The sequence below is a fragment of the Caretta caretta genome, chromosome 6 (genome assembly GCF_965140235.1).
Source record: "Caretta caretta isolate rCarCar2 chromosome 6, rCarCar1.hap1, whole genome shotgun sequence".
Taxonomy (NCBI): Eukaryota; Metazoa; Chordata; order Testudines; family Cheloniidae; genus Caretta; species Caretta caretta.
In genome coordinates, this window is record NC_134211.1 from 19,939,200 (window position 1) to 19,960,914 (window position 21,715).

A 21,715-nucleotide genomic window follows, 5' to 3' on the forward strand; every position below is an offset into this window, starting at 1 on the left:
ATACCGTACTTCTAGGGGGGGTTTCCTTCTAAAATTCTCTCCAGCTGAAGGGAAAGCAGTGCAGATGTTGGCAGCGACCACCACCTTGTGACAGCCTCCATCAAGCTAAAACTGAGAAGTGTGGGTCCACCAGACAAGGGACATAGATGTTATGATATTGACAAGCTAAAGTCCCTTGAAATACAGAAAGCCTTTGTTCTGCAGTTAAAGAACAGATTGCAAGCACTTGCAGACCTTGATGAAGAGGAGGGGAATGCAGATGAGGAGATCAACAAGAAGTGGGACAAACTAACAGCAATTTATAAAAAGAAAAGGAGGACTTGTGGCACCTTAGAGACTAACAAATTTATTTGAGCATAAGCTTTCGTGAGCTACAGCTCACTTCATCGGATGCATAAATTTGTTAGTCTCTAAGGTGACACAAATACTCCTGTTCTTTTTGCAGATACAGACTAACATGGCTGCTACTCTGAAACCAGCAATTTATAAATAGAGTAGAGAAGCCTGTCTAGGCTACAGGCAGAAGAGAAGGAAGGGGTGGATTACACCCAGCACATGGAACGCCATAGAAACCAGATGAGCCCTGAAGAAAAAAGTTTGACACAAAATCCCAGAAGCTAAAGCACAAGCCGTATAGCAAGGCACACCGGGAGGTCAAACGCCTTGTGAGAGCGGACGAATGGCATTATATTGATAATCTGGCACACAAGCAGAAGATGCAGCTGCTCATGGTGAACAAAAACTGTGTCATTTTGTAGACGGTTCAATCAGTGGTAAACGGCAGACACCAACAAACAGTCTCATCAGGAACAAACAAGGACACCTACTAACAACCGAAAAAGAACAAGAAGTTCGCTGGACAGAGCATTTCAAAGAATTGCTGAACAGGGAGCCACCTAAAGAGGAAGAAAATCCAGGAAGCAGAAGAAGATCTTGATATCAACACAGACACCCCAACTAAGGAAGAAATCATTCAAGCCATCAGATTGTTAAAAAATGGGAAAGCTCCTGGCAAGGATAACTTGAATGCAGAATTGTTCAAGGTAAATCCTAAACTAGCAGCATCTATCCTGGCCCCTCTATTTACATCAGTCTGGGAAAGGGAAAAAGTGCCAGATGAGTGGACCAATGGGGTTATAGTGAAGATACGAAAGAAAGGAACTCTCAGTGATTGTAATAACTGGCGTGGTATCACACTTTTATCTGTGCCAACCAAAGTATTGTGTAAGATCATAGTCCCGCATATATCAGAGGCAGTTGATAGCGTTCTCAGAAAAGAGCAGGCTGGTTTTCGGAAAGGGCGTGGATGTACAGGCCAGATCTTCAGTCTACGAAACATAATAGAACTGTGCTTAGAATGGCAACGGCAACTCTACATACATTTCATAGACTTTGAGAAGGCTTTTGATAGCATTCACAGGACCAGCCTATGGCGCATTCTGTGGGCACATGGAATTCCTTTCCATATAATCAACGTCATCAAAAGCTTCTATTTCAACTTTACATGCAGCATTGATCACAGTGAGCTCAGTTTTGAAGTCAAAACAGGAGTATGTCAGGGGTGTGTCACATAGGAAATCCTCTTCAGCATTGTCATCGACTGGGTAGTGCGGCGTACAACAGAAGACATGCCAAGAGGCATCAAATGGACACTCTTCTCATCCCTTGAAGACCTGGACTTCGCAGATGATGTCGCTCTCCTATCACATACCCAACACCATATATAAGAAAAAACAACTCGACTCAATTCATTCAGCCAGAAAATTGGACTGCAAATCAATCGAAATAAGACAGATATCATGACCTTTAATATTGCCTCACCATCACCAGTACGGATAGAGCAGGGGTGGGCAAACTATGGCCCGCGGGCCAGATCTGGGACATCAGGGCTTTGGGTCCGGCCCACAGGATTTCCCCCCATGGTGCCACAGGCCCCGCGCCGCTCTCAGAAGCGGCTGGCACCACGTCCCTGGGGCCCCGGGTAGGGGGGCGGGGGGGTAGAGGGCTCCGTGCGTTGCCCTTGCCTCCAGGCACCGCCCCCCGCAGCTCCCATTGGCCGGGAACGAGGAACTGTGGCCAATGGGAGCTTCAGGGGAGGTACCTGGAGGCGTGGCAAGGGCAGCGTGTGGAGCCCTGTGCTCCCCCCTCCCCCAGGGGCTGCGCAGGGACATGGTTCCGGCTGCTTTGCAGAGCGGCGTGGCATGGGGCCAGGGCAGGCATGCGGGGAGCCTGCCCTGGCCCTGGTGTGCACCACTGTCACCCCAGAGCCCAAACCCCTCCTGCACGCCGCCCCCCAACTCCCTGCCTACACCTCGCACCCTAACTCCCTCCCCTGGGCCCCTTGCCTGCACCTCGCACCCCTCCTGCTCCCCAACCCCCTGCCCTGAGCCCCTGCTGCACCCCACACCCCTGTGCTCCCCAACCCCCTGCCCTGAGCTCCCTCCCGCAGTCCGCACCCCTCCTGCACCCCTGCCCTGAGCCCCCTCATACACCCCATACCCCTTCTCTGCCCCAATCCCTTGCCCTGAGCCCGTTCCTGCACACTGCACCCCCTCCCACACCCCCTTCCGCACCCCAACCCCCTGCCCCGGCCCTGCATACAATTTCCCCGCCCAAAATGTGGCCCTCGGCCCAAAAAGTTTGCCCACCCCTGGGATAGAGGATTATGTTCTCACCAATGTAGAAACATTCACATACTTGGGCAGCACCATCAGCCAGGATGGTTGAACAAGCCAGGACATCCAGAACAAAATCAGTAAAGCCAGGAATACCTTCAGGAGCTTAAATACAGTCTGGAAATCATCAAAATACAACACCAAAACCAAACTCAAGATTTATCAGAGCTGCGTACTTTCAGCAATACTTTATAGTGCAGAATGCTGGGGAATGAGAAAGTATGACATGTCCAAACAGTCTTCATTCCACACCACCTGCCTCAGAAAAATCCTCCGTATCTTTTGGCCTAGAACAATCTCAAACCAAGATCTGTTGACACAGTGGAGGCTCTGAGTACCATCATTGCCATGAGGCGCTAGAGATGGATTGGTCATGTGCTTCGGATGGAAGCTGATTCCATCACCAGAGTAGCCATAAGATGGACACCAAAAGGCAAGCGAAAACGAGGTTGCCCAAATACAACTTGGTTAAGAGTGGTGGAAGCCAAACTGAAAAACCTGGGGCACAGCTGGGGAGCCATTGAAAGACTTGCCAGAAACAGACAGGAGTGGAGGAGCTTCGTCACTGCCCTAAACGCCAGAGGCATAATAGAAACATGATGATTGATGACTAGTTTAACTATGTAGATTTTTTTTTAATTGATGTAGATAAATCAGTAGACACACAGGGCCTGAATCTGCTCTCACTTACACTAGTGTAAATCAAGAACAGCACCCTTGAAGCCTGTGGAATTACCCCGGTGTAAAAAAGCAGTGATGCTGAGAGGAGTTTAAGGTTCCATGCACAGGGTATTTGCGACTCTTTCTCTTTTTGTGAACTTGTAAACAGAATTTAGCTCGTATATATGTTAGTGGAAACTGGTTAGATGGGCCACAAGTACCACAGGAGTGAATTTGCAGCTCTTAATCAAACACATGTTCATAAATACTATTCACCCATCTCTGCTACCAACCGCCTGGTCTTTTTGCTCCCTGTGTTATAAGCAGCTCGCTTATTGGAGTACGTAACTGACTTCCTCACGTGCACAAGATAAAGGAGATTATTCTAGCAGCAGTGCAGCCTAATGGATAGACTCCTGGACTGGGGCTCTGACCTGGGTTCTATTCCCAGCTTTGCTGCTGAGTGACTTTGGGCAAGTCACTTCACCCTTCTGTGCCTTTTGTAAAGCACTTTGAGATCCACAGAGGAAAAGCACTATCTGAGAGCTAGGTATATTCTACACCTTGCCATAAAGTGGGATGGCCTACTAGTCTGAGCACAAGACTGGAAGCCAGGAACTACTGAGTGGTTTTTTGTTTTTTTGTTTTTAATTCCTGGCATTATTACGACTCCCTCTCTGGCATCAGGCAAGTCACTTAACTTTTCTATTCCTCATTTCCCCCCCAGGTGTAATGTGGGGATACTAATTCCCACATGACAGGAGAGTAGAAAATAAGTTAGTTAAATGTTTCAGACTGCTTTGAAGATGAAAAGCAGTAGACATATAGTAAGTAACATATACAGTACAAAGTAACAGCTGTGTTAGTCTGTATTCGCAAAAAGAAAAGGAGTACTTGTGGCACCTTACAGACTAACCAATTTATTTGAGCATAAGCTTTCATGAGCTACAGCTCACTTCATTGGATGCATACTGTATGCATACTGTATGTAAATAAATTGGTTAGTCTCTAAGGTGCCACAAGTACTCCTTTTCTTTTTGCATATACAGTACAAACAAACTTAGCTGTGTATCTCACAGACTATGACTAATGGAGCAAAGAGGCTGCTTTAACCAGGGGTGTTGCATCTATCCCTTAATTAAGAGATTGTCTCAATTATCCCTTCAGTGCGCTGTATCCTCCTGGATGTGTAGTGAATGACATTGTAACAAACTGGCAGAGGTAGATGGAGAAAAGCTTGTCAGCCAAGTGAACTAAAGCAACATATTTAGTAGGAAATAGCTTTTCAGAGGACTCCAGTGGGTGCTTGCACTTGGATCTGGCCTGAAATAAATTTAGACTCAACTGTCCTCGGTATCCTAAACTTTATGCCCCTCAACACATAGGGCAAACCCAGAAGCTTTCCCTGGTCCCAGGCAGTGTTGTAAGTGGGTCAGTCTGGCATGAATAGTTCCCTGCTGTGATGAAGCTGTCAAGATGCAGAGATTCTTCCTGGTACGTCCCCCTCAGCTGGCATCAAAACAGACCTGAGCGGGTGGCCCCAGGGACAAACACTCTCGGGTGAGATTGCCATATAGACAAATGGGAGACCCAGACTAAAAGTTGCTACTTGTCCTGAATATTGCAGGACCTGGAAGGCAGGCTTACAGGAGGTGAACCGTGTATATGCAGGAAGGTACAGTGTGGGGTCCTTTTTCCAATGCACCTCAATCCGGATCTATAGCATGCCTTGCTGTTCTTATGCCAGGTTCCCCACCAGCTCTGCCAATGCATCTCCATCTGGACCTACATCACCTCCTGCTACTCTAGTCCTGAGCCCATAGCACGCATAATGCACCTCAGTTCTGACCCAGTGTCATTTGTTACTGCCCAGCCCAGGGGCACCCATTCTCACAGTCTTGACAGAGACGTGTGGTGTGCATATGAGAGACAAGGTGGGTGAGGTAATATTTTTCATTTTGGACCAGCTTCTGTTGGTGGAAGAAGCTCTTCTTCAGGTCTGGGAAACTTACTCCTCTGAGGCCTGCTCTACACTAGGAAATTAAGTCAGTATAACTCTGTCATTCGGGGGTTTGAAAAATCCACTCCCCCCTCCCCCATACAACCCAGTTAAACCAACCTAACACTTGGTGTAGACAGCATTAGGTGAATGGGAGGATTCTCCTGTCGACCTACTTATTGCCTCTTAGGGAGGTGGGTGGAGTACCTACATCATCTCCGGTCAGCATAAATAGTGAGCATCTTCACTGAAGAGCTATAGCATCTGCATGCACTGCTGGAACTCTAAGTGTAGCCAAGCCCTGGGTGTCCAAGCTAAATACAAGGTGGGACAGATTGTTAAACATAAAGGATTAACACATGTTGTAAAAAACCACTTAAATGAAGTGGGCACTTAACACCACTGCAGTCGGAGGACAAAAGAGGGTTAGTAGGTGAGAACATGATTTTTAGTTTCTCGCAGAGTTTTGAATTTACGTTCCCAGGCCTGTCTCCTGAAGGTCATGTGGACAAGTCCCCAACCCAGTTGTCAGCTATGTAGATATTCACAAGACATTTACTCTCAAAATAATATAGAATAAAAGGAAGCAGGATCACCAACCCCCAAGCCTTTAGAAATAATGAGTCCAGCCTCCCAAAATCATGCTATGTTTTTAAAAATATGGGTTTTTCTTATTTGCCCTCTAGTTGCTTTTTTTTTTTTTTTTTTTGAGCCTTTGGAATACACTCAGGTCATGACAACAAGACCTTTCTCCATTACTATGCATGTTAAAAGCCTTTTTTTTTCCAGTGAAAGGTGAGATCCTATGTAATAACATGCCACCTGGAGCTAGGGTTTTAAGAAAAACACCAAAAATTGTGAATTGATTGGGGCAGGAGAAGGGGTTTAATTGTACCGTCTGGTGGTTCCCTCTGCCTCTAACTCAGCAGAGTGAGCGGTACCAGTTCAGAACAGGCACAAGAGCCTGCTCTTCCCTGGGGAGCCCCATGAGTTAGTGTGTTTACCACATGCTTTCTCCCATGATCTATGTGCAACAGGCTGGAAGATCATTGGCCCTGCCCACCCTGCCTGTCAGGCAGATGTTTAAATCAGCAACTGATGTATCAGCTTTTGGATTAAGAAGCTGTTTAAAATGGATTCCCGGCTGGGCCCCTCTGTTTTAGCTTTGATGTGATTTCAAGCAACTTTCCTTGAAGTTTTATCTCTTGTTCAGCTATTTGCAGGTCCATAGACAGCTAGGAATTTACTTCCTCAGAAGCAGTGGCCCATAGTACTGATGGACCAATACTCCATATACAGTGGGAGTAAAGGAGAGAGGTATGTGAAATGAGTTTATTTACTGCCATCTCTCTGCTTCCCTCTATGGGCCTGATCCAAACCCCACTGAAATCTTCCGTGGGGTTTGGAACAGGCCTTGTATTACTAAAGAAGAGATTGCACTGATGCAGGTGCAGGAATCAATTTCCTCTCGGCTTTTCCTGGGGTAGTGCGCTGTGCCAGTCACTGTGGAATCACCACTAGTGCCTGGTATGCTACCATGGCACAGCTATATTCCTTAAGGGCTTTAAAAGTGTGAGGGTAACTATCCTCTAGAAGAGGGGTGGGCAATAATTTTCACAGGGGGGCCACTCCACAAATTTTGGTAATTTGTCTTTGGCCCCACATTTCTACTATATTAATGGAGAGGGTGCGGGGTCTGGGAGGGAGTTGGGGTGCAGGAGGGAGCTCTGGCCTGGTGTACAGTGTTGGGGTGCAGGAGAGAGTGAGGGGTGCAGGGTCTGGGAGGGAGTTTGGGTTCAGGAGGGGGTTCTGACCTGGGGCCAAGAGTTGGGATGTGGGAGGGAGTGCGAGGTGCAGGCTCTGCCCGGGAGGCACTTACCACAGGTGGCTCCTGGCTGGCAGCGCAGCGGGGCGCTCAGGCAGGCTGCCTGCATGCCGTGGCCCCATGCTGCTCCTGGAATCGGCCAGCTCCTGGCACCATGGCACATCTCCGCACGCCCCTTGTGGGGAGGGGAGCAGCGGGTCTCTGTGTGCTGCCTGCGCCCGCAAGCACCACCCCGGCCAGCCAATGGGAGCTGTGAGGACAGTGCGGGGGGTCGGGGCAGTTCATGGAGCTGCCTCTCCCCCACACCAGAGGCGCGCAGAGACATTCCAGCAGCAGCTGGCCGCTTCCAGAAGCAGCGTGGGGCTGCAGCAGGCAGGCAGCCTGCCTGAGCACCCTGCTGCGCCATGGGACTTTTAGCAGCCTGGGGCAGCCAATGAGCCTGGCGGGCCGCACAGAAATGTTAGATGGGCCAGATCTGGTCTGCAGGCTATATTTTGCCCACCACTGCTCTAGAAACACCTCCTTCCTTGGATTCCTCTCCTCCTCCTCCTGATCAGCTGGGAATGGGGATAATTTCCAGTCATGTTGTTGGAATGTGTTTTGGGTATGGCAACATTACTTAGACAATTGTGGTTGTTGGTTGCGGGGGAGGGGAGAGGGGGCAGCAATGGAAGACCTTCAAGATAGCCAGATAAAACATGATCTTTACCCACTGCTGTAAGTTTGCCTGAGGGTAACTTTTAATCAATTCTAAGTACCTGCTCCCAACTGCTGCCATCCTAAAGTGCAAGGTTCTCCCCATTGGTCCTTGAAAGTCTTTATTTTGCTACTTAAAAAACAAATGGCCTAACTTCTGAAAAGTGCCTAGGGATTTTTGGGTACCTCCATTTTCTGGGCTCATCTTAAATTCTGAGCACTTGCCCTTTGAAAATCAGGGCCTTCTAAGTTGTCTCAAGAATCACTAGTCAGTTACACAGGTTCAGTTTTATGCTCTGTTGGACACTGTGGGCAAGTCACTTGAGCTATGTCTACCCCACCACTTATGTCTGTATAACTAAGGTCGCTCAGGGGTATGAATAAGACACCCCCTGAGTGACATCAGTTACATTGACAGACGTGGACAGTGCTACCGCCTCTCGTTGGGGTGGATTCATTATGTCGATGGGAGAGCTGTCTCCTGTAGACTTGAGATCTTACAGTGGCGCCCCGGTCGGCTCTAGTATAGACGTAGCCTTAGACTGTCTGACTCAGTTTCCCATCTGTAAAATGGGGATAATAGGGAAATGCTATCTCACTGGGGTGTTGTGAGGGTGAATACATTAAAGGTTGTGAGGCACTCAGGTACTGTGGGTATGAGGGCTCTAAGTACTTCATGTATTAAGAGGTAACTGCTTTTTTATTTTATTTTTTTTTGCCTAAGCATTACAACCAAAAATGAAGTACATGCCTGAGTGTGCATGGAGGCAGTATTTCTATCTCCGCAGTGTTTGTGTCATGTACAAATGAAACCATATTTGGGTTTTATGATTTCTGTAGTCACTAGAGAACCCTAAATTAAGAATACAACCTTACAGGGTAGATCTTAGACTAAACTGTTTTCTCTCTAGGTAACGCATTTTTATTATATCGTTGCATTTCCAACTGTTCCAATTGCCTGAGACATGGTCCTGTGGCCTAACCTAGCACTACATTCCTGACAGGAAAAGTAAATAAGACACATTAATGTTTTGACCTATTTGCTGTTGATTTAAAACCCCTGAGGGCAGTGATGTTATTATAATAAAAGAAATTGCAAAACAGAAAATAAATCCCTGCTCCTCTGTAGCGTGTCTATAATAGTTATTCTCTGTTCCAGTAGCATGGAGGGCCCCCAACTGTAGTATCATTGTTCTAGGCCCTGTAAATATATCTACCAAGAGACAAACTCGGCTCTGTAGAACTTTGTCTAAATAGACAAAGGTTGGGAGAAAGGCAGTAATATTATCCCCACTGCATAGATGGGGGACTGATGTAAGCAACTTGCCTGAGGTCATACAGGCAGTCTGTGGCACAGCTGGAAATTGTACCCAGATCTTCTCAGGAGTTCTACCCCAGTGCCGTAGCCAAAAGCCCCTTCTACCTCACCCTGAATCATGTTCCACTAAGGATCCATGATAGCTGAGTTATCACAGACAGTGAGTGCTAGAGCATCCCATTGGAGCAGGAGGCTGCCAGGGGGTTGGCTGGCAAAAGCCCAAATAAAGGGGAATTGCCGTTAAGGTAGTCAGTGCTGCTTATTAACCTGACTCGGACTAGAGGGGGCATTCAGTACCCCCTGCTCACAGTTTGCTAATTCCAGCTGCAGCTCAACTTTCATGAAAACAAACTTCAACACAGGCCATAGCAATGCTGAAGTAAAGTCCCAGCAGCCTTTCCTCACCACTGGTTTTCGCATTGGATTGTGTCGTCATTTTAGGCCCAGTGAAGCTATCTATCATTTGATTAAGAACCAGGGCACAACCCCAGATTGGTTGTGAATTCTACACTTAGAGTTCACCAACCAATTATCAAGTGTAAACTCCTCAGGCACTACCACAACCTAAACATGGAGTCATAGAGCAGAGTACCCAAGGGGACTGTCTGTCTCAAGTGTGTGTATCTTCCTGATAGATGGTCCCTTATACCAAGAATCATGGCAACATCTGAAGAAGTGGGTTTTTTTACCCACAAAAGCATATGCCCAAATAAATCCGTCAGTCTTTAAGGTGCCACTGGACTCCTCGTTGTTTTTGTGGATACAGACTAACACGGCTACCCCCTGATATGTGGCAGCATCCAAGTTACTCCAAGTCCCAAAGGTATCTCAGGTCAATTGCACCTTACCTCTCACACTAAAGACAATGCTTGTAGCCAATCCTATAGCAAACTATATAAAGATTTATTAGGCAACGGAAACTAGAGTTACGTATAAGATTAAAGTAGATAAACACGGATAAACAAATGAGTTACAATCTTAAATTTCAAAAGGTGATACACTTCTATAACCAGCAAGCTCTTTGTGTCCTACAAAGCTAGCCCAGGCTAAGTAGTTGAGGATCTCTTGCTTATGCCAAAAAACATCTTGTTCCTCCAGAGGCCAAGCAGCGTAGAGATAATTGGTTCCTTCTTGGTAGGGATTTTATTCTTTTCTTCCCACATGCTTTTGACTGCAAAGCTCAGTCGATAAGGAACCCACTGCATGACTCATCTTTCGAGGTGGGGTGGGGCGGGAAAAGAATAACAAGGAAAGTCATTTGTCCTCTTATTGATAGTAAGTAAGAAAATTCCAGTTGCAATTTCCCACAATTGTCCCTCTAAGGATTTTTAATGAATCTGTAAACTTGGGGGTTGTACCCTGTGATTGGAGAATTGCTAATATAGTTCCTGTTTTTTAAGAAAAGGTGGGGGGCGGGGGGAAGTGATCCAGGGAAATACAGGCCTGTTATTTCGACCTCAGTTGTATGTCAGGTTTTGGAACAAACTTTGAAAGACAAAGTAGTTAAGGACATAGAGATTAATGGTAATTGGGATAAAAAAACCCATGGTTCTAAAAAGGTAGATTGTGCCAGACCAACCTGATCTCCTTGTTTGATAAGATAACTGATTTTTTAGACAAAGGACATGCAGTAGATGTAATCTACCTGGATGTCAGTAAGGCATTTGATTCAGTTCCACATAGGAAATTGTTAGTTAAAATGGAGAAGATGGGGATTAATATGAGAGAATTAAGGAACTGGTTAAAGGGGAGACTACAATGGGTCATACTGAAAGGTGAATTGTTAGGCTGGAGGGAGGTTATTAGTGGCATTCCTGGATCGATCTTGGGACCAACCTTATTTAACATTTTTATTACTGATCTTGGCACAAAAAGTGGGAGTGTGCTAATCAAATTTGCAGATGGCCCAAAGTTGGGTGATATTACCAGTACAGAGGAGGATAGGAATATCCTACAAGAAGATCTGGGCAACCTTGTAAACTGGAGTAATAGAAATGGGATGAAATTAAATAGTGCAAAATACACAGTCATGCATTTAGGGACAAACAACAAGAATTTTTGCTATAAACTGGGGACGTATCAGTGGGAAGTGACAGAGAAGGAGAAAGACCTGGTGTAGTGGTTGATCACAGGATGACTATGAGCCACCAATGGCTTTAAGGTGGTGGCATAGGTTAGAGCTTCTCCTCAGCAACTTTAATTTACACCAGGGCCTGGCAGTTCGAGATCAAGGAGCCGCAATTATCTGTTGCTCCCCTTTCTCTGCAGAGCTTGGGCAGGGTGAATCTGCCCTGATGTGTTCAGAGATCTGTTTCCTCTCATGGAGCAAGTCTGAAGCCTGACACTGACTATAAAATCCTCTCTTTCATCCCTGCCCATAAGTTGTGGAAAGGCCATGTGCGTCCTCCCCCCTTTATATTAAAACAACAGGAGTCTGGTGGCACCTTAAAGACTAACATTTATTTGGGCATGAGCTTTTGTGAGTAAAAAACCCACTTCTTCAGATGAAGACTAACATGGCTACCCCCTGATACTCCCTTTATATTGTTTTCCTGCCTGGCTCCTTCCCTTGCTGGCTGATGCTGTTGACAAACCAGTGTTGTCTGTGTAAAGGACAAGGCATCAAGCTCCCACGGCTGAAAGATTCTAGTTGGACTTTTGCCAGCAAGTGGGTGTAGCAGCTGGCGTGGGGAAGCTTTCCACTTGAGGGGAAGAAGGGAAGGAAAACTAACAAGAGATGTAGCAATCAGATGGCTCCGGACTCAGACCACTCTACCTGCTAGGTTGTTAATAATCATTTGCTCTTTAATAGTAACCCTCTGCCCTTAAATCATAAATCCCTGATGCTTACGTTGCCCTTTCATTCAAGGAGCTTAAACATCATTACAAATGTTAATTAATTCTCCCTACCCACCCCTTGCTGATGGGAAAATGAAGCTCACCATGTCAGATGGTGGCAGAGTAGGGAAAGCGAACACAGTAGTTCTGACAGCCAGATCCCTGCTCCAACTTCTAGAGTACCCACACTTCTAAAGTATAAAGAACGGGGGAGGGGGTTCATTAATGTGGCTCGCTGGGGCATGCCTACTGATGTCATATAAGGGGGAAAATGTAATGTCTTAAAATAGATAATTGGAGTTCATGCAAAATACAAAAGGAATGTCTCTTTTCACTAGTAGATTCCTCATTTTCCTAGTGTGTGGAGTAAACCTGTATTTGACCTAAAGCATAGAATGGAGTCTTGCAGGAGAGGGCAGTGTGGTCCAGTGGCTAGATTTCAGGCTTGGGAGTCAGGAGGCCTGGGTTCTATCCCCAATTCTGCCAGAGACTTGCTCTGTTACCTTTATGTGCCTTCAGTTCCCCCTCAGTAAAAATGGGGATAAGCTGTTTGAGATCATGAAGGTGTAAAAGCACTCTGAAAAGGGTAAGCATCACTGGAGAAGTTTGCCAGTGCAATAAAATACTGCCAGGGGTGTGTTGCTCCAAGTCTTCCACAATGAGATTGTGCTATAGAAATGTGTGAAACGTAACTTTGAACAATGACAAAGTGTAAACATAGGTAAAGCTAATTAATCATAGGGAAACAATGCATCAAGGTGTACAGTTACTCCCAGATCTACATTTAATTGGCCACTCAGATTCCTGCTGTTTCTCTCCCCCTCCCACACCCTGGGGTCCCACACATTCCCGTCACAAAAGCCTTTCCATGTTTATCACCCCACCCCTGAATACTTGGCTATGGTATTCAAAATGTGACAGATACTATGTGCAGGCCTAAGGGGTTAGCTTTGCTTTGCAGTTGGTTGCCCTGCCAGATACAGCTATCCCCTTTAAGGATGATCTTCAGAGCCTGTCAAGTTTCAGAGTAACAGCCGTGTTAGTCTGTATTCGCAAAAAGAAAAGGAGTACTTGTGGCACCTTAGAGACTAACCAATTTATTTGAGCATGAGCTTTCGTGAGCTACAGCTCACTTCATCGGATGCATACCGTGGAAACTGCAGCAGACATTATATACACACTCTCAATTATCCTGAATGAGCTCAAGGCTCTCCCTCAAGACCTGAGCATGCTACTCCCCCATGCCAGCACAGTTGGGAAGCTAAGGGCTGGGAATCTACCTGCTGTTTCCCAGCCCAGGTACCACTGTGGAGCACCAGCCATTCTCCAGACCTGAATTCTTCCTTTATTATAAAGTACTTTAATGACCCAACCTGCAATTGTGTTTCATTAAACTCTCCTTTGTCAGTACTGGTGGCTGATCCTAATCATACAACCTAGCAATGGGAGTTCACACCTGGACACACCTATCCCACCTTTTCCCTTCTTTCCACTCCATGTGGGTTCTTTCTGGGCACCCAGGCCTCACTCTCCACTGTGGGTTGTCCTTCATACTTGGATGAAGTGTGTGTGAAACAACCCCTAGTGTGATGGAGAATTCTGACTGGTAGCACTTTGCACTGTAAATAAATACAAAAGTTACATCCTTGGAGAATCAAGGAATATATTAGTTCCCACACTCAGGCCTCAAGCACATGTCTAACTTTAAGCACGTAAGTGTAAGTCGTCCCGCCATGGCACAACATGGGAGTTAAGTCTTAAAGTTACACACAAGCTTAGGTGCTTTTGCTGGATTGGGGCCTCGGTCCATGAGGAGAGGTATCTCAAATTGCCTCCACCAGTGATTGCCAGGCAATGATGTGCACTAACCACACTCAGCCCACCGCCTCTAAGGTTAAAATTGCTAAAAAGCTGGAGGCTGGGGGACGGAACATCTACATGGGGTAAGGACCCTGTGTCGGGGGACTGATGATGATAACCTGTTAGCCTGTTATATTTTCAAAAGTGAAAGGTTTATTTCTGGAGGCTGAGTGAAGCCCCAGATCAAAGTAGGAGAATAGAGGGTTAGGTTTCATAGACAAGCCAGGGCAGGTTAAATGCCTTTACTTCTGCAGAAAGATAGACAAACCAGATCACCCTTGGGAAGCCCGACCCCCAGTGGGGGACAGATTAGCAACGCCACTGGTATATTTACACACTTGGAAGGAGTGAGCGCCAGTCAGTGACTGTATCTAAGGTTGGGCTTGTGTGGTGCTGCAGTGAAGAGGCTTCTCCATGTTCAAAGGAGAAAGGTCAGGTCTAGATAAACAGTACGTGGTCCCAGTAGCTTTAGTCCCCATCACAGAATCACTGAGGTGGTAAGAAAAACTTTAACAGCTGTAGTGCTGCTTTTAAACCTAACAGTAAAGGATGGGTCAGGAGGTCACTGCTTCAGTGCCCCTGGGAAGGAGAGAACTTTTTCCTGGAATCCTTTGAAAACCTTAACTAAATTAGCGTGACTGCATTTGCTAAATGCTTGAGAAATCCAGATGGCTCAGGTCACAGGCTTCCCTATAAGCACAGACACCGATAACTGTTTGCATTCCCATACCCAGAGACATAAGTAATGGTGCTACTTCCTGGGATGATTATATAAAATAGTATATATAAAATAGTAGCCAATACATGTGAAAAATAAACATTGGTGGTATTTGGAGTTTTGTCTGGTATCCCCTTCTCTGCTCCTTCCTTTTTTTCTTTCCCTCCACCTTCACTTCTTCATCTCACCTCCTTTTCCACTATCTCTCCTTTTGCCCTCTTCTACCTCTACTCTGCCCTATGTCGCACAGCTCAGTTCACTGCTGGTGGTGGGACTGGGACATCAGTGGGGAGTTCTAATAAAGATAGACAAGAGCCTGAATCAAAACTCTAAATCCAAATAACCCCCTCACCTGCAAACTTTGCAGGTGGGAAGTCCTGAAACCTAGATCTAATTTTTTGTTAAATATTATTATTAGTATTTGCTGTCTCCTTTCCTTGTAATGGGATGAACCAAAGCTGATCCAAATTTCTGAGGTGTTTATTCACAATATGATTAGGATTTGGCCGCTCAGGTCTGTCCCCTAACTGGTATTTCAGGTAAATAGCTGATGCAATGGATTAGTAGATGATTAAACCAGTGGCAATCTCAGAGTGCTACTTATTACACAAAAATGTGGTCATACTGTTCCCTCTTCCCCAGTTCCCTTTACTCTGTTTCATTTATCTACTGGGTCTTGATTTTGAGCTCTGTGTGTCAGGGACTGTTTGTAAAGCACTTGGTGCAATTGAGCCAATGATCCTTGGCTGGGGCCCCAGGTAGTGGTGTAATGCAATAAATATTAACAACATGATAGGAGTGGAGGGGGAAGACAGCTACGTATGGCAGTGTCAGCTGTTGTTATTATTGATACAGCTCCATAGGTACAAGATGCTGTACAAACACATAAGAAGATCAGGGTCTCAATATCGGAGGTCTCTTACACTGTAAAGATCTGATCCTGCAAGGTGCTGCTGAGCTCCCTCAGTTCACATTCAAGTCACATGAAATGCTCAGGCTGCCCTGAAGTACCCCCGAGGGATGGGAGAACTCACACAGCTTTAGAATCTTGAAATTCTGTCCTTAGACAAGAACATAACCTGAGAAAGGCAGAACTAGAACCAAAGGCTGGGAGTTAAGGCCAGGCAAATTCAAGTTAGAAATAATGCACAAAGTTTTTAATAGGGAAGGTGATTGACCATTGGAACAAATGACCTGGAGATGTGGTGAATTCTCCATCTGTTGAAGTCTTCATATCAAGACTGGATGATTCTCTGGAAGATGGGCTTCTGCCAAACACAAGTGATTGGGCTCAATACAAGGGTCACAGGGTGAAATTCTCTGGTCTGTGTTGTTCAGGAGATCAGACTCGCTGATCATTCTGGTCCCTTCTGGTCTTAAAATCTTTGACTCTGAGACCTGACCTCTGTTTGGCTCTGACAAATTACAGCTTCCCAGCTGCTTTGATGTTGTATTACTTTTTATTTTTCATTCCTCTGGTTGTCCTGGAAACAGAGCAAGAAATACTTTTAAACAAGATCACTTACTTTCAAGGTGGCATCTTTCACAGCACACTCTGCTGCTTAGTTAAACAAAACATAATGGTTTTAAATTAAATTTCTCTTCGGGGAGTGGAGAACAGTTTTCATTTAGGGGGAGAGCTGGTTTTGAGAAACATGAAAAATGTCACCAGACTTCAAACTTTCCAAAAGTTCTAACAATTCCATGAAGCCTAAGTCCTCAATGAGTCCTCTCTATCCAATTACAGGGCAAGGTGAAGGAGGTTAGCATTGGAAGGCAGGTGAAACAAATTGGTTCGAAGGAGGAAAGGAAGCCAAATCCTTGTTTCGTTGAAGGCAATGGGAGTTTTGTTAAGGACTTAGGAAGGATGGCTGAGGAACTGGAGTGGTTCTTGGGAGTTCAGGTTTCAGTTCCTGGCTCTGCCACAGATTTCTTGTATAACCTTAAGCGTGCCATTTAATCTCGCTGTACTTCGTATGTAAAGTGGGGATGATAATATCTGTCTAGCCTATTTAGGTTGTAAACTCTTTGGAGCAGGGACTGTCTTGCTTTATGAATATATAGCACCTCGTACAATGGGGCCCTGATCTTGGTTGGAGCCTCTCTAGGTGATACTGCAATGCTAATAATAATGAGAATGACGTCAGTGGCACCAGGTTTTGTCTTGTGCAGAAATATGACTTTTTTGTGGTCACTGGATCCTCAGTTAAGTCGATCAAAATTACAAGACCTTTACTGCACATCTGTAGAGCACCGGTTTTTAAACTGCACGATTGACACCCTAACTGGTGTAGCTTCTCTGTGGAAATAAAGTAATTCAGATCAATGTGGGAAAAATTATAGTAGAGCGGCACTTTACAGATGACTAGGAGCTTGTTTGATTAATGTACAGGTTTAAACAGAAAAGCCACTCTGTTTCTGACCTGGTCGCTAACTGAGTGGTGGGTGAATCAGAATTTGGGCCATGTGGTCAATCCTTCATGCCACGGGCTGTGCGTGGTGTGGTAGCAGGATGCTCAGCCTCCACTGGGAGCAGTAGGAGGTGTCTGACACTGCTGACAAAGAACCCAGGGGTAGCAGGGTTGTGTTACAGAAGAAGGCATATCCAGTTCTCCTCATATAGAAAGACGAGTCAGCTCACTGCATGGCCTTTCAGTGTGGGGAATAATTGGGAAAATGTAAGAGCCCATCTGTCCTAATGAAAAACAAAACTGCTTAGACTGTTGGTCTTTCATCAGTTGAGACTGAGCCGATCACAACACGTCTTCCAATCTTCTCTCGCTCTGGCCATCCTTCACCATGCTTGTCCATATCTCCTTGTTAGGAAGTCATCCCACCTTTTTGGAGGCCGACGGCATGGCCGTTTCTGTTCTCGCAGATACCACTCGGATATAGCTGCGGTCCATCTGTTGTCCCTGAGTCGGGCCACATGTCCCACCCACCACATTTTGCTGAGCCTGCTTTCAACAACAACATCTCGCACTCCAGACTGCTGCCTAATTATTTCATTGGGGATGTGATTGCGGAGCGAAATGCCCAAAAATATTCGTTCCATCGCCCTCTGTGTGACAAACAGTTGATGTTCTTCAATCTTTGTCAGCGACCATGTTTCGCTGCCATATAACATTGCTGGAAGCACGGTCGAGTTAAAAAGATTCGCACAAGTTGTTTTGCTGATCTTTCCTTGGAGGATGTCCTTGATGTCATTGAATGCGTACCATCCAGCTTTTTTTCTGCGTGACAATTTGCCTTTCTGATCGTGGCGCATATTGACTTCCTGGCCCAAATAAAGTATTTATCAACCTCTTGGATCTGCTCTCCTCCAAGAGTTATTTGGGTTCTTGGCAGAACATCTGATCTCATGTATTTTGTTTTTGACCGGTTCATTTTTAATCCGACTTGACTACTTTTCGCGTTCAGTTGTTTAAGCATTCTCTCAAGCTGGGCTGTATTTTTGGCTATCAGCACAATATCATCTGCAAACCTGAGATGGTTTAGCCGCTTGCCGTTGATATTAATCCCACCTTTCAAGTTTGCGTGTCGAAAAACCAATTCAAGACAGGCTGTGAATAGTTTTGGTGAAAGTGTATCTCCTCGTTTCGCACCTTTCTCGACGGGGATTCGGAGGAGAGTATCGAACAGCAATATGTCTGTGCTGCAGCCAGAGTTTGCTTCCTTTAGTAATGTGATATATTTCGCGCTGATGCCCTGTTCTGAAAGAGCTTCAAGAACAGTGTTAGTCTCTACGCTGTCGAACGCCTTCTCATAATTCACGAAGGCAATGCACAAAGGGCACTTGTATTCCCTTGAACGCTCTAGTAGTTGGTTTAGAGTGAAGATCTGGTCTATTCTGCTGTAATTCCTTTGAAAGCCAGCCTGCTCTCTAGGTTGCTGTTCATCCAGGTTTCGCGACAGTTGATTTGTTATTATTTTAGTGAACAACTTATAGATATGCGAAAGCAGGCAGACCGGGCGCTAGTTCTTTAGATTTTCTCGATTGCCTTTCTTATGCAGCAAGATGGTATTGGACTCTTTCCAACTGGACGGTATCTTCTGGCTGAACCTTTGGGCGAGAGCTTTCCAAACTTTCTGACCTCTCTCCTTAAGCACTTCTGCTGTCAGACCATCCTTACCTGGAGCCTTCCCCTCTTTCATTTGATGGACTGCGTGACGGACTTCGCTGATGAGAACCGGGAGTATGTGTTCATTGGTTTGTTGAAGTGATGGCATTGGGACATCTATACGGTATGCAAACAGCTGGGTGTAGAAATCCCTGCAAATTGTCTCCATCTCTGTTCGATCAGTTACTGATTTTCTGTCCCTGTTCTCCAAAGCTGATAATGATGACCTGTACAATGCCAGTTCCTGTTTGAATTTTTTGAGACTTTTACGATCTTCAGCAGCCTTTAGGAGCTTTTCGGTTCGAAATTTCTTGAAGTCTTCCTTCAACTTCATTCGTATGAGCTTGCAGAGAAGGGAGTACTCAAGCCTGTCGCTGCCATTTCTTTTCATTTTCCTCCTCTTCTCCAGTAAAGTCTTTGTATTCTCCAAGATTCTTCCGCTAGCTCTTCTTGGTCTTTCACTCTCAGCTGATTTCACACAACGTTTCAGTCTCTTACTGAAGTTCTCATAATCGTCATCGCAGTCGTCCAGGAGGCTCCAATCTTCCCTAGAAATGTTTTCCTTCAGGATTGCCTCGTTGAAAGCTACCAGTTGGTGCCTTCTGTTCACCATACACAGCGCCTTTTTCTCCACCTTCACAGTGAATGTGAGTCTGGCTCTCAGCAGGCGATGAGCGCTACCGATATTGAATGATGGCACTACTGAAATATTCTGCACGATGCGTTGTCTATCAATCAGAAAGTACTTTCTGAAAAACAAAACAGCGTGTGTTATTCCTGCCACTTCTTGTCCAGTGATGCCAATCAGGGCCCTGATCGCCAGCAAAGTCAGCAGAACTGAAACTTTTAAACTGGGCAGAGCTTACAGTGAGACTTCAGTAGGTCAGGCGCCAATTCCTCAGATACTGTGGTGCTCAAATGACTCCGAAAAGCCTATAAATAAAGACATTAACCATGGATTCACAGCATGGCCCACAGTGAAACAAAACGGATCAGTCGTCAAGGGTACTGAGGAGCTGTGTAACATTGTGGTTACCTGGGTTATACTTCCCAGATTGCACTTGTCTGCCTTTAAGGCAGCCTGTCACACACTTAACATGGTATGGTTTATTTATTGCAAGACCCAAGGTCGCCCGTCCTCACTTCTGGTGTCAGGTTACAGCTCTTAGGTGGGCTTCTCTTCATGGAAAAATTTCACCCCAACATAGCACATGACCTCTTAGGCTGAGAAAGTGATTCTTTTTGTCTGTTGATGCAAATGCTTCTTTGGGAACACTTGGATTCTGGTATTTCCTATCTTTTCTAGGGCGGGAAAACCTCCTCTTGAGAACGTGCCCTTTCATGTGCTGAGCCAGGCAGCCAGTGTGCTGTGTAATTTCTCTGCAGTACATGAAATATAGCTGCTGAGTCAGGAAAGAACTGTGACTCAGAAACTCCAGGAGCATCAGAAGGTCAAGAGGTATACTCCCAAGGTAAGGAAAAATCCTCTATAAGAGGAAACAAGGAACGTATAGTGCAGTGTGCATTATATAAACAGGGCACCCTACTCAAAACTGAAATATAAGCTCCAGCTCCTTCACCAGGCTGCACTGGTTGGTTGGTCAAGAGGCAATAGACACATTTAGTGATAAACTTCGGGCACTGCAGAGAGCCTGATTTTTCACAAGTACTGAGCATACACTGCACCACTTGCGATCAGAGGGTGCTGAAGCTGCTTAGCACATCCTGAAAATCAGACCCACAGTGCTTAATTGTAGAGTTGGGTGAGAAGTGGTTTTTTTCCCCATGGAAAACTTCAATTTTGGCAGAAATTCAAATTCCAAAATATTTGCTTTGGAAATGCTGGTGTGGTGACTCATGGAGACTGCAGTTCGGGTGCCTCCAGCTCCCATTCTCCTTTATAGACAGGGATCCCGCATTGTTGGACTACATCTCCCATGATGTACTGTGGTCTCCACAGTTGGAGAAGGGAGGCAGTCCATCATGGGAGTCCCTAGCCATGGTGCATTATGGGAGATATAGTCTGGCCATGTCTACAGACCTCTGTTGGTATAACTACGTAGCTCAGGGGTGTGAAAGATTCACATCCCCTATGCTGATGCAGTTATGCCAACCTTGCCCCCTGGGCAGACAGCGCTGTGTCAAGGGGAGAGTTTCACCAGTTACACCAGTGCAGCTGCACCACGGTAGCACTGTACATGAAGACAAGCCCTGAGTACCTTTCCCAGGCCTGTGGAAGAGCTCTGCGTATCTCAGAAGCTTGTCTCACCAACAGAAGTTGGTCCAATTAAAGATATGACCTCACCCACCTTGTCTCTCCAAAATAGTTGTTGAGCATAAAGACAGTGGTAAATACAGTTAACATTTGAAACCCATCTCAGTGGATAGTCTCAATAACACATCAGCTTCCAAGTTCAGTGGAATTGCTCATATGCGTAGAGGTACTCATGTGCATAAATGTTCATAGGATTGGGGACTAAAGGACCATTTTGATCCTGAAACTGGTATGTTTTTATTTTATGGATCCTATAAGGTATCACACTGACCTCCTTTAGATTTTAGATCTCTTTTGGTTCTTGCTTTTTTTTTTTTTTTTTTTTTAAATTGAAGAAGTCTACCATACCTCAGACCATTTAGTTTGGTTCTGATCAAAATCGTCCAAGTGAGTCCAAACAAACACCAAGATATAAATCTTATCAGAATAGTCTTTTTTGTGTGTGGGGGGAGGCGGACGAGGCGGATACACTTCTGTTTCTTCTAGATTGTAAACTCTCCAGGGCAGTGGACTGTTTTATACTGTGACAGATGCGTTATCTGCTCTTAACAAATAATGAATAATAATAAATAGTAATCCAAAACAACAACAAAATTAATTTAAAAAATCACTTAAAGCTGCTGGGTGACAGGAATATACTAACCTATTGCATCACTTACAAACCCCAAGGGACACTGTAAGTCTGACACAGCTCACCCAACAGGATACAAAGTATTCTAGCCAAGTATAA

General features: G+C 45.5%; 1 protein-coding gene across 4 annotated transcripts in view; it reads left to right on the forward strand.

The window, feature by feature from the left end:
- RASSF7 (Ras association domain family member 7) overlaps window positions 1–21,715 on the forward strand; it is a 130,716-nt gene that overhangs the window by 20,486 nt on the left and 88,515 nt on the right. The window contains exon 3 of one of the 4 annotated variants that reach the window (XM_048854301.2): window positions 20,017–20,182. The exons of the other annotated variants lie outside the window; for them this stretch is intronic. The gene's annotated coding sequence lies outside the window, so the exon portion shown is untranslated. The remainder of the gene's footprint in view (window positions 1–20,016; window positions 20,183–21,715) is intronic. 4 annotated transcript variants of the gene reach the window in all.